We start from the raw sequence: 12718 nt of genomic DNA, 5'->3' as shown, positions 1-12718 counted from the left end.
CCAGAATGGGGCCTACTGAACTGAACCAGTCAAGTGAGCCAGAATGGGGCCTACTGAACTGAACCAGTCAAGTGAGCCAGAATGGGGCCTACTGAACTGAACCAGTCAACTGATCCAGAATGTGGCCTACTGAACTGAACCAGTCAACTGAGCCAGAATGGGGCCTACTGAACTGAACCAGTCAACTGAGCCAGAATGGACCTACTGAACTGAACCAGTCAACTGAGCCAGAATGGGGGCCTACTGAACTGAACCAGTCAACTGAGCCAGAATGGGGCCTACTGAACTGAACCATTCAACTGAGCCAGAATGGGGCCTACTGAACTGAACCAGTCAACTGAGCCAGAATGGGGGCCTACTGAACTGAACCAGTCAACTGAGCCAGAATGGACCTACTGAACTGAACCATTCAACTGAGCCAGAATGGACCTACTGAACTGAACCAGTCAACTGAGCCAGAATGGGGCCTACTGAACTGAACCAGTCAACTGAGCCAGAATGTGGCCTACTGAACTGAACCAGTCAACTGAGCCAGAATGGGGCCTACTGAACTGAACCAGTCAACTGAGCCAGAATGGGGCCTACTGAACTGAACCAGTCAACTGAGCCAGAATGGACCTACTGAACTGAACCAGTCAACTGAGCCAGAATGGGGGCCTACTGAACTGAACCAGTCAACTGAGCCAGAATGGGGCCTACTGAACTGAACCAGTCAACTGAGCCAGAATGGACCTACTGAACTGAACCAGTCAACTGAGCCAGAATGGGGCCTACTGAACTGAACCAGTCAACTGAGCCAGAATGGACCTACTGAACTGAACCAGTCAACTGAGCCAGAATGGACCTACTGAACTGAACCAGTCAACTGAGCCAGAATGGGGCCTACTGAACTGAACCATTCAACTGAGCCAGAATGGACCTACTGAACTGAACCAGTCAGGTGAGCCAGAATGGGGCCTACTGAACTGAACCAGTCAACTGAGCCAGAATGGGCCCTACTGAACTGAACCAGTCAACTGAGCCAGAATGGGGCCTACTGAACTGAACCAGTCAACTGACCCAGAATGGGGCCTACTGAACTGAACCAGTCAGGTGAGCCAGAATGGGGCCTACTGAACTGAACCAGTCAACTGAGCCAGAATGGGGCCTACTGAACTGAACCAGTCAACTGAGCCAGAATGGGCCTACTGAACTGAACCAGTCAACTGAGCCAGAATGGACCTACTGAACTGAACCAGTCAACTGAGCCAGAATGGACCTACTGAACTGAACCAGTCAACTGAGCCAGAATGGGCCCTACTGAACTGAACCAGTCATGTGAGCTCATACTTACATCTGCTCAATAAACATCCAACAGGATGCAGGTGCAGACCTTACCGTGAAATGCTTACTTGCGAGCCCTTAACCAACTGTGCAGAGTTTTTAAAAAGTACAAAAAATTTGCTAAATAAACTAGAGGAAAATAGTAACACACTAAAATAACAATAACGATGCTGGGTACCGGTACAGAGTCAATGTGCGGGGGTACAGGTTAGCGGAGGTAATTGAGGTCATATGTACATGTACTGTCGGTAGAGGTAAAGTGACCAAGGATAGATAATAAACAGAGAGTAGCAGCAGTGTTTGTGAAGAGTGTGAATGTATGTGTGTGTGGCGTCAATGTGTGTGTGTTCGAGTGTCAGTGTAGTATGTGTGAGTGTGTGTGTAGAGTCCAGTGAGTGTACATCGGGCCTGTGCAAGAGAGTCAGTGCAAAAACATCATAATAAATAATAATCAAATAAGGGGGTCAATGCAAATAATCCAGGTAACCATTTGATTTAATGTTCAGTAGTCTTATGGCTTGGGGTAGAAGTTGTTTAGAAGCCTCTTGGAACTAGACATGGCACTCCGGTACCGCTTGCCGTGCGGTAGCAGAGAGAACAGTCTATGACGAGGGTGGCTGGAGTCTGAAAGTTTTTAGAGCCTTCCTCTGACACCGCCTGGTATAGAGGTCCTGGATGGCAGGAAGCTCGGCCCCAGTGATGTACTGGGTCGTATCCACTCCCCTCTGTAGCGCCTTGTGGTCGGATGCCGAGCAGTTGCCATAACAAGTGGTGATGCAACCACCTCAGGATGCTCTCGGTGGTGCAGCTGTAGAACATTTTGAGGACCTGAGGCCCGTGCCAAATCTTTTCAGCCTCCTGAAGGAGAATAGGCGTTATTGATGTGGACACCAAAGAACTTGAAGCTCTTAGCCCGCTCCACTACAGCCAAGTCGATGTGAATGGGGGTGTCCACGGCCCTCCTTTTCCTGTAGTCCACGATCATCTCCTTTGTCTTGCTCATGTTGAGGGAGAGGTTGCTGTCCTGGCACCACACGGCCAAGTCTCTGACCTCCCTATAGGCTGTCGTATTGTCATCGGTGACCAGGCCTACCACCGTCGTGTCGTCTGCAAACTTAATGAAGGTGTTGGAGTCTTGCATGACCACGCAGACGTGGGTGAACAGGGAGTACAGGAGGGGTACAGGAGGGGACTGAGCACGTACCCCTGGAGCTGTAATTCTTCATCAACAATAGATGCTTAGATGTACACTTGCGGTGTTGGTGCTGTGACACTCGTGGCGGTGTGGTTAAGATGCTGTTAAACACACGCCTAGAAGAACACTGGGCTGTGGCTGAGTTGTTGCTATACAGATTGCTCCGACTGAGCTCTGCTGTGAGTCCCAGAGAGATAAAAGGTGAACGTGAACGCTTTCTCTCTCTCCCTCATCTCTCTCTCTTCCTCTCTCTCTCTCCCTCTCTCTCTCTCTCTCTCTCTCCCTCCCTCCCTCGTCTCTCTCTCTCTCCCTCCCTCCCCTCTCGCTCAATCCCTCCCAGCATCTCTCTCTCTCTCTCTCTCTCTCTCTCTCTCTCTCTCTCTCTCTCTCTCTCTCTCTCTCTCTCTCTCTCTCTCTCTCTCTCTCTCTCTCTCTCTCTCTCATAATGTCTGTTAGAGTCAGAGGATCCTGGATCTAATCTCTCCACACAAACACCAGGAAGGGAGAGGGAGATTGTGAACGAGGGGGAGAGCGGGAGTGAGAGCTAGAGGGAGAGAGATTGAGCTAAAGTAAGGGAACGGGGGAGGGATTAAGAAGAGAGAGAGAGTAGCAAAAGAGAGCGGGGTAAGCAAGAGATGAGAGAGTAGGAGGGAAAGAGGGAGGGACTGAGCATATAAATAGCAAGAGAGATAAAAAAGGGAGATGGAGAGAGGGAGAGATGAAAGAGGAAGGTAGAGAGCAAAGATATGAGAGACGAGGCAGGGAGAGAGAAGGTGAGATGAGAGAGTGGTAGGGATGGAGGGAGAGATGCAGCTGCAGCAGTCACTAGAGGAAGTGAGGGGCTTTAATTAGGGAGGGCTGTAGCAGGACCCACCGAGAAAATGTCCTCCTGACTCTCCTCAGAGGCAATTACCTGTTAATAGCGTCTCTGCCGCCTGCCTTGTGTGTGTGTGTGTGTGTGTCTGTGTGTGTGTGTGTGTCCGTGTACCGGAGGCTCTCTGATTTCTGCAGTACTGTCACTGCAGAAATACAGCATATCCTCTCGCTTGTGACATGAATCTAGAGATGTGTAGGTGTGTCTTGTCACATTCATCTACACATGTGTAGGTGTGTATGGCAATAGAGTTTCTGTGTGTGTGTTCATCTACTGTATGGGTGAGGATGTGTATGTGTGTGTTAAATATACAATGTGTGTGTGTGTTAAATATACAATGTGTTTGTGTGTGAAATATACAATGTGTGTGTGTGTGAAATATACAATGTGTGTGTGTGTGTTAAATATACAATGTGTGTGTGTGTGTTAAATATACAATGTGTGTGTGCGTTATGTAATGCTGTACACAGTGTGTGTATGCTATAGATATGTGCTCGCCTTTGTATCCAATTCATGTGAATACACAGTACCAGTCAAAAGTTTGGACAGACCTACTCATTCAAGGGTTTTTCTTTATTTAGATTCTTCAGAGTAGCCAACCTTTGCCTTGATGACAGCTCTGCACACTCTTGGCAATCTCTCAAGCAGCTTCATGAGGAAGTTCCCACATACTGTATGCTGAGCTCTTGTTGGCTGCTTTTCCTCCACTCTTCCTTCACTTTTCCGTCACTCCTTCTCTTTTTATTATTACTTTTTATTTTAGCCTACTTGGTAAATATCTTCTTCTTCTTGAACTGTGCTGTTGGTTTAGGGCTTGAAAGTAAGCATTTCACTGGAAATTCTACACTTGTCGTATTCGGCGCATGTGACAAATAAAGTTTGATCTGATGCAGCACTCCATCACTCTCCTTCTTGGTCAAATAGCCCTTACACAGCCTGGAGGTGTGTTGGGTCATTGTCCTGTTGAAAAACAAATGATAGTCCCACTAATCGCAAACCAGATGGGATGCCCTATCGCTGCAGAATGCTGTGGTAGCCATGCTGGTTAAGTGTGCCTTGATTTCTAAGTAAATCACTGACAGTGTCACCAGCAAAGCACCCCCACACCATCACACCTCCTCCTCCATGCTTCACGGTGGGAACCACACATGCAGAGATCATCTGTTCACCTACTCTGCGTCTCACAGACACAGCAGTTGGAACCAAAAATCTTAAATTTGGACTCATCAGAACAAAGGACAGATTTCCACTGGTCTAATGTCCATTGCTCATGTTTCTGGGTCCAAGCAAGTCTCTTCTTCTGATTGGTGTCCTTGAGTAGTGGTTTCTTTGCAGCAATTCGACCATGAAGGCCTGATTCACGCAGTCTCCTCTGAACAGTTGCTGTTGAGATGTGTCTGTTACTTGAACTCTGTGAAGCATTTATTTTGGGCTGCAATCTGAGGTGCAGTTATCTCTAATGAACTTATCCTCTGCAGCAGAGGTAACTCTGGGTCTTCCTTTCCTGTGGCGGTCCTCATGAGAGCCAGTTTCGACATAGCGCTTGATGGTTTTTGCGACTGTGCTTGAAGAAACTTTCAAAGTTCTTGAAATTTTCCGTATTGACTGACCTTCATGTCTTAATAAAGTAACGATTGACTGTCGTATCTCTTTGCTTATTTGAGCTGTTCTTTCCATTTTGATTTGTTTATCACTTTTTTGGTTACTATGTGACTCCATACATGTTGTTTCAGAGTTTTGAAGTCTTCACTATTATTCTACAATGTAGAAAATAGTAAAATAAAGAAAAATCCTGTAATGAGTAGGTGTGACCAAACGTTTGACTGGTACTGTACATGACCCGTTCTTTGTGTTGGGTTCCTCAGTCCCCTTAAGACATTTAGCAAAATCTCAAGAAATTCTTCCAAAATCAAGCGGGGGTATTCCTTACAGCAATACAGATAGTTTCCCCATCGACATGCTCATCTGCAGGGACGTCAGTTTGATTGTTCATTTTTGCGTTTGTGTGCATCTCCCCTCCATCCAAATGCTTTGAACGATACAGCTCCACATGCTGCCCAGTGAGATACGACAGGAGTGTGTTGTGTACTGGACTAGCCCATGCTGTGTATATGCTGTGTATAAGACCTGCTTATGCTGTGTCTCCCCTTCTAGGCCCAATCTGTTGCTTAGCTGTATTGGCAGTAGACACACACACTGGACTCCCCACTAACCTTCTCCTGTGTTTGGCACGATTTCAGGGCTTCATAACCATAACCACACACACACACACACACACACACACACACACACACACACACACACACACACACACACACACACACACACACACACACACACACACACACACACACACACACACACACAAAGCAGCACCCTTAGGAATGATGATGTTTGCTTTCAAGCCTTTCCTAATGACCCTGGAGGTTGCTGGTATGAATGGTAAAATGGGGTGGATCGATACGGGTTGTAAAAAGGCTATTTGAGGGAACACTGCCTGAGCAGATGATCAGAGAGATGCACACCCACCCAGCTTCACCTCTCAGAGAGATGCACACACACCCAGCTTCACCTCTCAGAGAGACGCACACACACTCAGCTTCACCTCTCAGAGAGACACACACACACCCAGCTTCACCTCTCAGAGACGCACACACACCCAGCTTCACCTCTCAGAGAGACACACACACCCAGCTTCACCTCTCAGAGAGACACACACCCAGCTTCACCTCTCAGAGACACACTACCCAGCTTCACCTCTCAGAGACACACACACACCCAGCTTCACCTCTCAGAGAGACTCATACACACCCAGCTGTGTTTGTGTGTGAAATATACAATGTGTGTGTGTGTGTTAAATATACAATGTGTATGTGTGTATGTTAAATATACAATGTGTGTGTGCGTTATGTAATGCTGTACACAGTGTGTGTGTGCTATAGATATGTGCTCGCCTTTGTATCCAATTCATGTGAATACACAGTACCAGTCAAAAGTTTGGACAGACCTACTCATTCAAGGGTTTTTCTTTATTTAGATTCTTCAGAGTAGCCAACCTTTGCCTTGATGACAGCCCTGCACACTCTTGGCAATCTCTCAAGCAGCTTCATGAGGAAGGTTCCCACATACTGTATGCTGAGCTCTTGTTGGCTGCTTTTCCTCCACTCTTCCTTCACTTTTCCGTCACTCCTTCTCTTTTTATTATTACTTTTTATTTTAGCCTACTTGGTAAATATCTTCTTCTTCTTGAACTGTGCTGTTGGTTTAGGGCTTGAAAGTAAGCATTTCACTGGAAATTCTACACTTGTCGTATTCGGCGCATGTGACAAATAAAGTTTGATCTGATGCAGCACTCCATCACTCTCCTTCTTGGTCAAATAGCCCTTACACAGCCTGGAGGTGTGTTGGGTCATTGTCCTGTTGAAAAACAAATGATAGTCCCACTAATCGCAAACCAGATGGGATGCCCTATCGCTGCAGAATGCTGTGGTAGCCATGCTGGTTAAGTGTGCCTTGATTTCTAAATAAATCACTGACAGTGTCACCAGCAAAGCACCCCCACACCATCACACCTCCTCCTCCATGCTTCACGGTGGGAACCACACATGCAGAGATCATCTGTTCACCTACTCTGCGTCTCACAAAGACAGCGGTTGGAACCAAAAATCTTAAATTTGGACTCATCAGAACAAAGGACAGATTTCCACTGGTCTAATGTCCATTGCTCATGTTTCTGGGTCCAAGCAAGTCTCTTCTTCTGATTGGTGTCCTTGAGTAGTGGTTTCTTTGCAGCAATTCGACCATGAAGGCCTGATTCACGCAGTCTCCTCTGAACAGTTGATGTTGAGATGTGTCTGTTACTTGAACTCTGTGAAGCATTTATTTGGGCTGCAATCTGAGGTGCAGTTATCTCTAATGAACTTATCCTCTGCAGCAGAGGTAACTCTGGGTCTTCCTTTCCTGTGGCGGTCCTCATGAGAGCCAGTTTCGACATAGCGCTTGATGGTTTTTGCGACTGTGCTTGAAGAAACTTTCAAAGTTCTTGAAATTTTCCGTATTGACTGACCTTCATGTCTTAATAAAGTAACGATTGACTGTCGTATCTCTTTGCTTATTTGAGCTGTTCTTTCCATTTTGATTTGTTTATCACTTTTTTGGTTACTATGTGACTCCATACGTGTTGTTTCAGAGTTTTGAAGTCTTCACTATTATTCTACAATGTAGAAAATAGAAAAATAAAGAAAAATCCTGTAATGAGTAGGTGTGACCAAACGTTTGACTGGTACTGTACATGACCCGTTCTTTGTGTTGGGTTCCTCAGTCCCCTTAAGACATTTAGCAAAATCTCAAGAAACTCTTCCAAAATCAAGCGGGGGTGTTCCTTACAGCCATACAGATAGTTTCCCCATCGACATGCTCATCTGCAGGGACGTCAGTTTGATTGTTCATTTTTGCGTTTGTGTGCATCTCCCCTCCATCCAAATGCTTTGAACGATACAGCTCCACATGCTGCCCAGTGAGATACGACAGGAGTGTGTTGTGTACTGGACTAGCCCATGCTGTGTGTCTGTGTGGTGTTTGTATAAGACCTGCTTATGCTGTGTCTCCCCTGCTAGGCCCAATCTGTTGCTTAGCTGTATTGGCAGTAGACACACACACTGGACTCCCCACTAACCTTCTCCTGTGTTTGGCACGATTTCAGGGCTTCATAACCATAACCACACACACACACACACACACACACACACACACACACACACACACACACACACACACACACACACACACACACACACACACACACACACACACACACACAAAGCAGCACCCTTAGGAATGATGATGTTTGCTTTCAAGCCTTTCCTAATGACCCTGGAGGTTGCTGGTATGAATGGTAAAATGGGGTGGATCGATACGGGTTGTAAAAAGGCTATTTGAGCGAACACTGCCTGAGCAGATGATCAGAGAGATGCACACCCACCCAGCTTCACCTCTCAGAGAGATGCACACACACCCAGCTTCACCTCTCAGAGAGACGCACACACACTCAGCTTCACCTCTCAGAGAGATGCACACAGACACAGCTTCACCTCTCAGAGAGACACACACCCAGCTTCACCTGTCAGAGATTCACATACCCAGCTTCACCTCTCAGAGAGACGCACACACACCCAGCTTCACCTCTCAGAGACGCACACACACCCAGCTTCACCTCTCAGAGACGCACACACACCCAGCTTCACCTCTCAGAGAGACGCACACACACCCAGCTTCACCTCTCAGAGACGCACACACACCCAGCTTCACCTCTCAGAGACGCACACACACCCAGCTTCACCTCTCAGAGACGCACACACACCCAGCTTCACCTCTCAGAGACGCACACCTACCCAGCTTCACCTCTCAGAGAGACACACACACCCAGCTTCACCTCTCAGAGATGCACACAACCCAGCTTCACCTCTCAGAGAGACTCATACACACCCAGCTTCACCTCTCAGAGACACACACCCAGCTTCACCTCTCAGAGACACACACACACCCAGCTTCACCTCTCAGAGAGACTCATACCTACCCAGCTTCACCTCTCAGAGAGACTCATACACACCCAGCTTCACCTCTCAGAGATTCACCAACCCAGCTTCACCTCTCAGAGACACACCACCCAGCTTCACCTCTCAGAGACACACACCCAGCTTCACCTCTCAGAGACACACCCAGCTTCACCTCTCAGAGACGCACACACACCCAGCTTCACCTCTCAGAGACACACACACCCAGCTTCACCTCTCAGAGAGACACACACACACCCAGCTTCACCTCTCAGAGAGACACACACACACTCAGCTTCACCTCTCAGAGAGACTCATACACACCCAGCTTCACCTCTCAGAGAGACACACACCCAGCTTCACCTCTCAGAGATTCACACACACTCAGCTTCACCTCTCAGAGAGACACCTACCCAGCTTCACCTCTCAGAGACGCACACACACCCAGCTTCACCTCTCAGAGACACACACCCAGCTTCACCTCTCAGAGAGACACACACACCCAGCTTCACCTCTCAGAGAGACACACACACACTCAGCCTCACCTCTCAGAGATTCACACAACCCAGCTTCACCTCTCAGAGACACACACACACCCAGCTTCACCTCTCAGAGACACACACACACCCAGCTTCACCTCTCAGAGACGCACACACACTCCCAGCTTCACCTGTCAGAGACGCACACCTACCCAGCTTCACCTCTCAGTGGCACACCCACCCAGCTTCACCTCTCAGAGAGACGCACACACACCCAGCTTCACCTCTCAGAGACGCACACTACCCAGCTTCACCTCTCAGAGACGCACACCGACCCAGCTTCACCTCTCAGAGACACACACCCAGCTTCACCTCTCAGAGAGACACACACACCCAGCTTCACCTCTCAGAGACACACACCCAGATTCACCTCTCAGAGACACACACTCAGCTTCACCTCTCAGAGATTCACACACACCCAGCTTCACCTCTCAGAGAGACTCATCCCTACCCAGCTTCACCTCTCAGAGAGATGCACACAGACCCAGCTTCACCTCTCAGAGAGACACACACAGACCCAGCTTCACCTCTCAGGGAGACGCACACAGACCCAGCTTCACCTCTCAGAGGCACACCTACCCAGCTTCACCTCTCAGAGAGACGCACACCTACCCAGCTTCACCTCTCAGCGAGATGCACACCTACCCAGCTTCACCTCTCAGAGAGACGCACACACACCCAGCTTCACCTCTCAGGGAGACGCACACAGACCCAGCTTCACCTCTCAGAGAGACGCACACACACCCAGCCTCACCTTTCAGACAGACGCACACTACCCAGCTTCACCTCTCAGAGAGACGCACACACACCCAGCTTCACCTCTCAGAGAGACGCACACACCCAGCTTCACCTCTCAGAGAGACGCACACACACCCATCTTCACCTCTCAGAGAGACGCACACACACCCAGCTTCACCTCTCAGAGAGACGCACACACCCAGCTTCACCTCTCAGAGAGACGCACACACACCCAGCTTCACCTCTCAGGGAGACGCACACAGACCCAGCTTCACCTCTCAGAGAGACGCACACACACCCAGCCTCACCTTTCAGACAGACGCACACTACCCAGCTTCACCTCTCAGAGAGACGCACCCCTACCCAGCTTCACCTCTCAGAGAGACGCACACACCCAGCTTCACCTCTCAGAGAGACGCACACACACCCATCTTCACCTCTCAGAGAGACGCACACACACCCAGCTTCACCTCTCAGAGAGACGCACACACCCAGCTTCACCTCTCAGAGAGACGCACACACACCCAGCTTCACCTCTCAGAGAGACGCACACACACCCAGCTTCACCTCTCCAGTCCACATAGAAGGGATAGGCCTTACTCTGCAGTCTACGCAACAGACAGACCTCATGCCCTTTCTTCATTCTGAATAATTTCTACAGGTTGAGGGTATATAGGTTAGAGTAACACATACAAATTCAGGGTAAGGTATACAATAGGACAACGCTGTGTACAGGTTTAGGGTAACCTCTACAAGGTGAAGGTAATGCATAACAGTGTAATGATAAAATATACAAGGTTATAGCTGGGTGAATATTCTGTCCATTTAAAGTGAGTGAGAACTGATCTGTTTAGACCCCAGGAAGAAGAGGGTCTGCCTCGGCAGCAGCTAATCGGGGATCCTAATAAATACCAAATACAAAATCATGCTCTTCAGTCCAGTTAAAACCGGTTCTGATGAACTTATAACCTCATCATATTGACTCTGAAAGCAGTCAGTTCCCTCATCACACAGCGTTAGTGAATAGCCAGCTAGCTATGAATGATCTGTGCAATGTGTGGATCGCTCTGGGAAGTAATTGCTCTCAAACAGACTACATTTCTGCACCTCCAGCTTTTCATCCCAAATGGCCTTCATTAGTTCAGATGGCTTGTTGTTCTATTCACTGGCACTTGTAGAATGTAACAAAATGGCATTTTTCCTGGAAGCAGGTAAATGGGAAAAGCTTGTGTGGTATTTACAATGATATCAATTCTTAGAATGTCCAATATTCAATGTTGTTCTAGTATTTCTATGAAAAGCATACTGGCATTCTCGTATTAAGTAGCCTTGCGCCAGCCTTGTCTTGTGCGAGCCGGACCGGCTCATAGGAGCTATAGCATGAGGCAGCTTGATGTATAAGTACACCCCCTGGACAGGATGCTAGTCTATAGCAGGGCCTTGTATTAGCCACAATGGACAGGATGCTAGTCTATAGCAGGGCCTTGTATTAGCCACAATGGACAAGATGCTAGTCTATAGCAGGGCCTTGTATTAGCCACAATGGACAGGATGCTAGTCTATAGCAGGGCCTTGTATTAGCCACAATGGACAGGATACTAGTCTATAGCAGGGCCTTGTATTAGCCACAATGGACAGGATGCTAGTCTATAGCAGGGCCTTGTATTAGCCACAATGGACAGGATGCTAGTCTATAGCAGGGCCTTGTATTAGCCACAATGGACAGGATGCTAGTCTATAGCAGGGCCTTGTATTAGCCACAATGGACAGGATACTAGTCTATAGCAGGGCCTTGTATTAGCCACAATGGACAGGATGCTAGTCTATAGCAGGGCCTTGTATTAGCCACAATGGACAGGATGCTAGTCTATAGCAGGGCCTTGTATTAGCCACAATGGACAGGATGCTAGTCTATAGCAGGGCCTTGTATTAGCCACAATGAACAGGATGCTAGTCTATAGCAGGGCCTTGTATTAGCCACAATGGACAGGATGCTAGTCTATAGCAGGGCCTTGTATTAGCCACAATGGACAGGATGCTAGTCTATAGCAGGGCCTTGTATTAGCCACAATGCATCTAGTGGATGTAATTGAAGTCAGTAGCCTTTTTAAAGACTTACACTTGCATTTTATATATATGTCTTACAGGCTGGCAAGTAGCCTAGCGGTTAAGAGCATTGAGCCAGTAAACAAAAGGTTGCTGGTTTGGATCCCGAGCCAACTAGGTGAAACATCTGTCTGTGCCCTTGAGCAAGGCACTCCCTCCTAATTGCTCCTCCTGTAAGTAGTTCTGGATCAGAGTGTTTACTAAAATGTAGGTATACCATGCAAGCAGAGTAGAACCTTATTACAGTCCATGATCCTTCACCTTCTCAAACAACGTTAGGAATATCTTTGGGTATATTCTGAAGACTCCACTTTTATAGAAGCATATGAAAAAATAGGAATAATTGTCATATTTTTCGATGTAAAAAAACACCCAGCTAGGCTCCTGTTTG

At 47.8% G+C, this 12718-nt stretch overlaps 1 protein-coding gene across 1 annotated transcript in view; it reads left to right on the top strand.

Moving 5' to 3' along the window:
- LOC106602171 (zeta-sarcoglycan) overlaps nucleotides 1–12718 on the top strand; it is a 344550-nt gene that overhangs the window by 42547 nt on the left and 289285 nt on the right. The gene's annotated exons all lie outside the window — the stretch shown is intronic.

This window comes from Salmo salar, chromosome 08, assembly GCF_965601325.2.
Source record: "Salmo salar chromosome 08, fSalSal1, whole genome shotgun sequence".
Lineage (NCBI taxonomy): Eukaryota > Metazoa > Chordata > Actinopteri > Salmoniformes > Salmonidae > Salmo > Salmo salar.
This window is presented reverse-complemented; position numbering and strand designations above follow the sequence as displayed.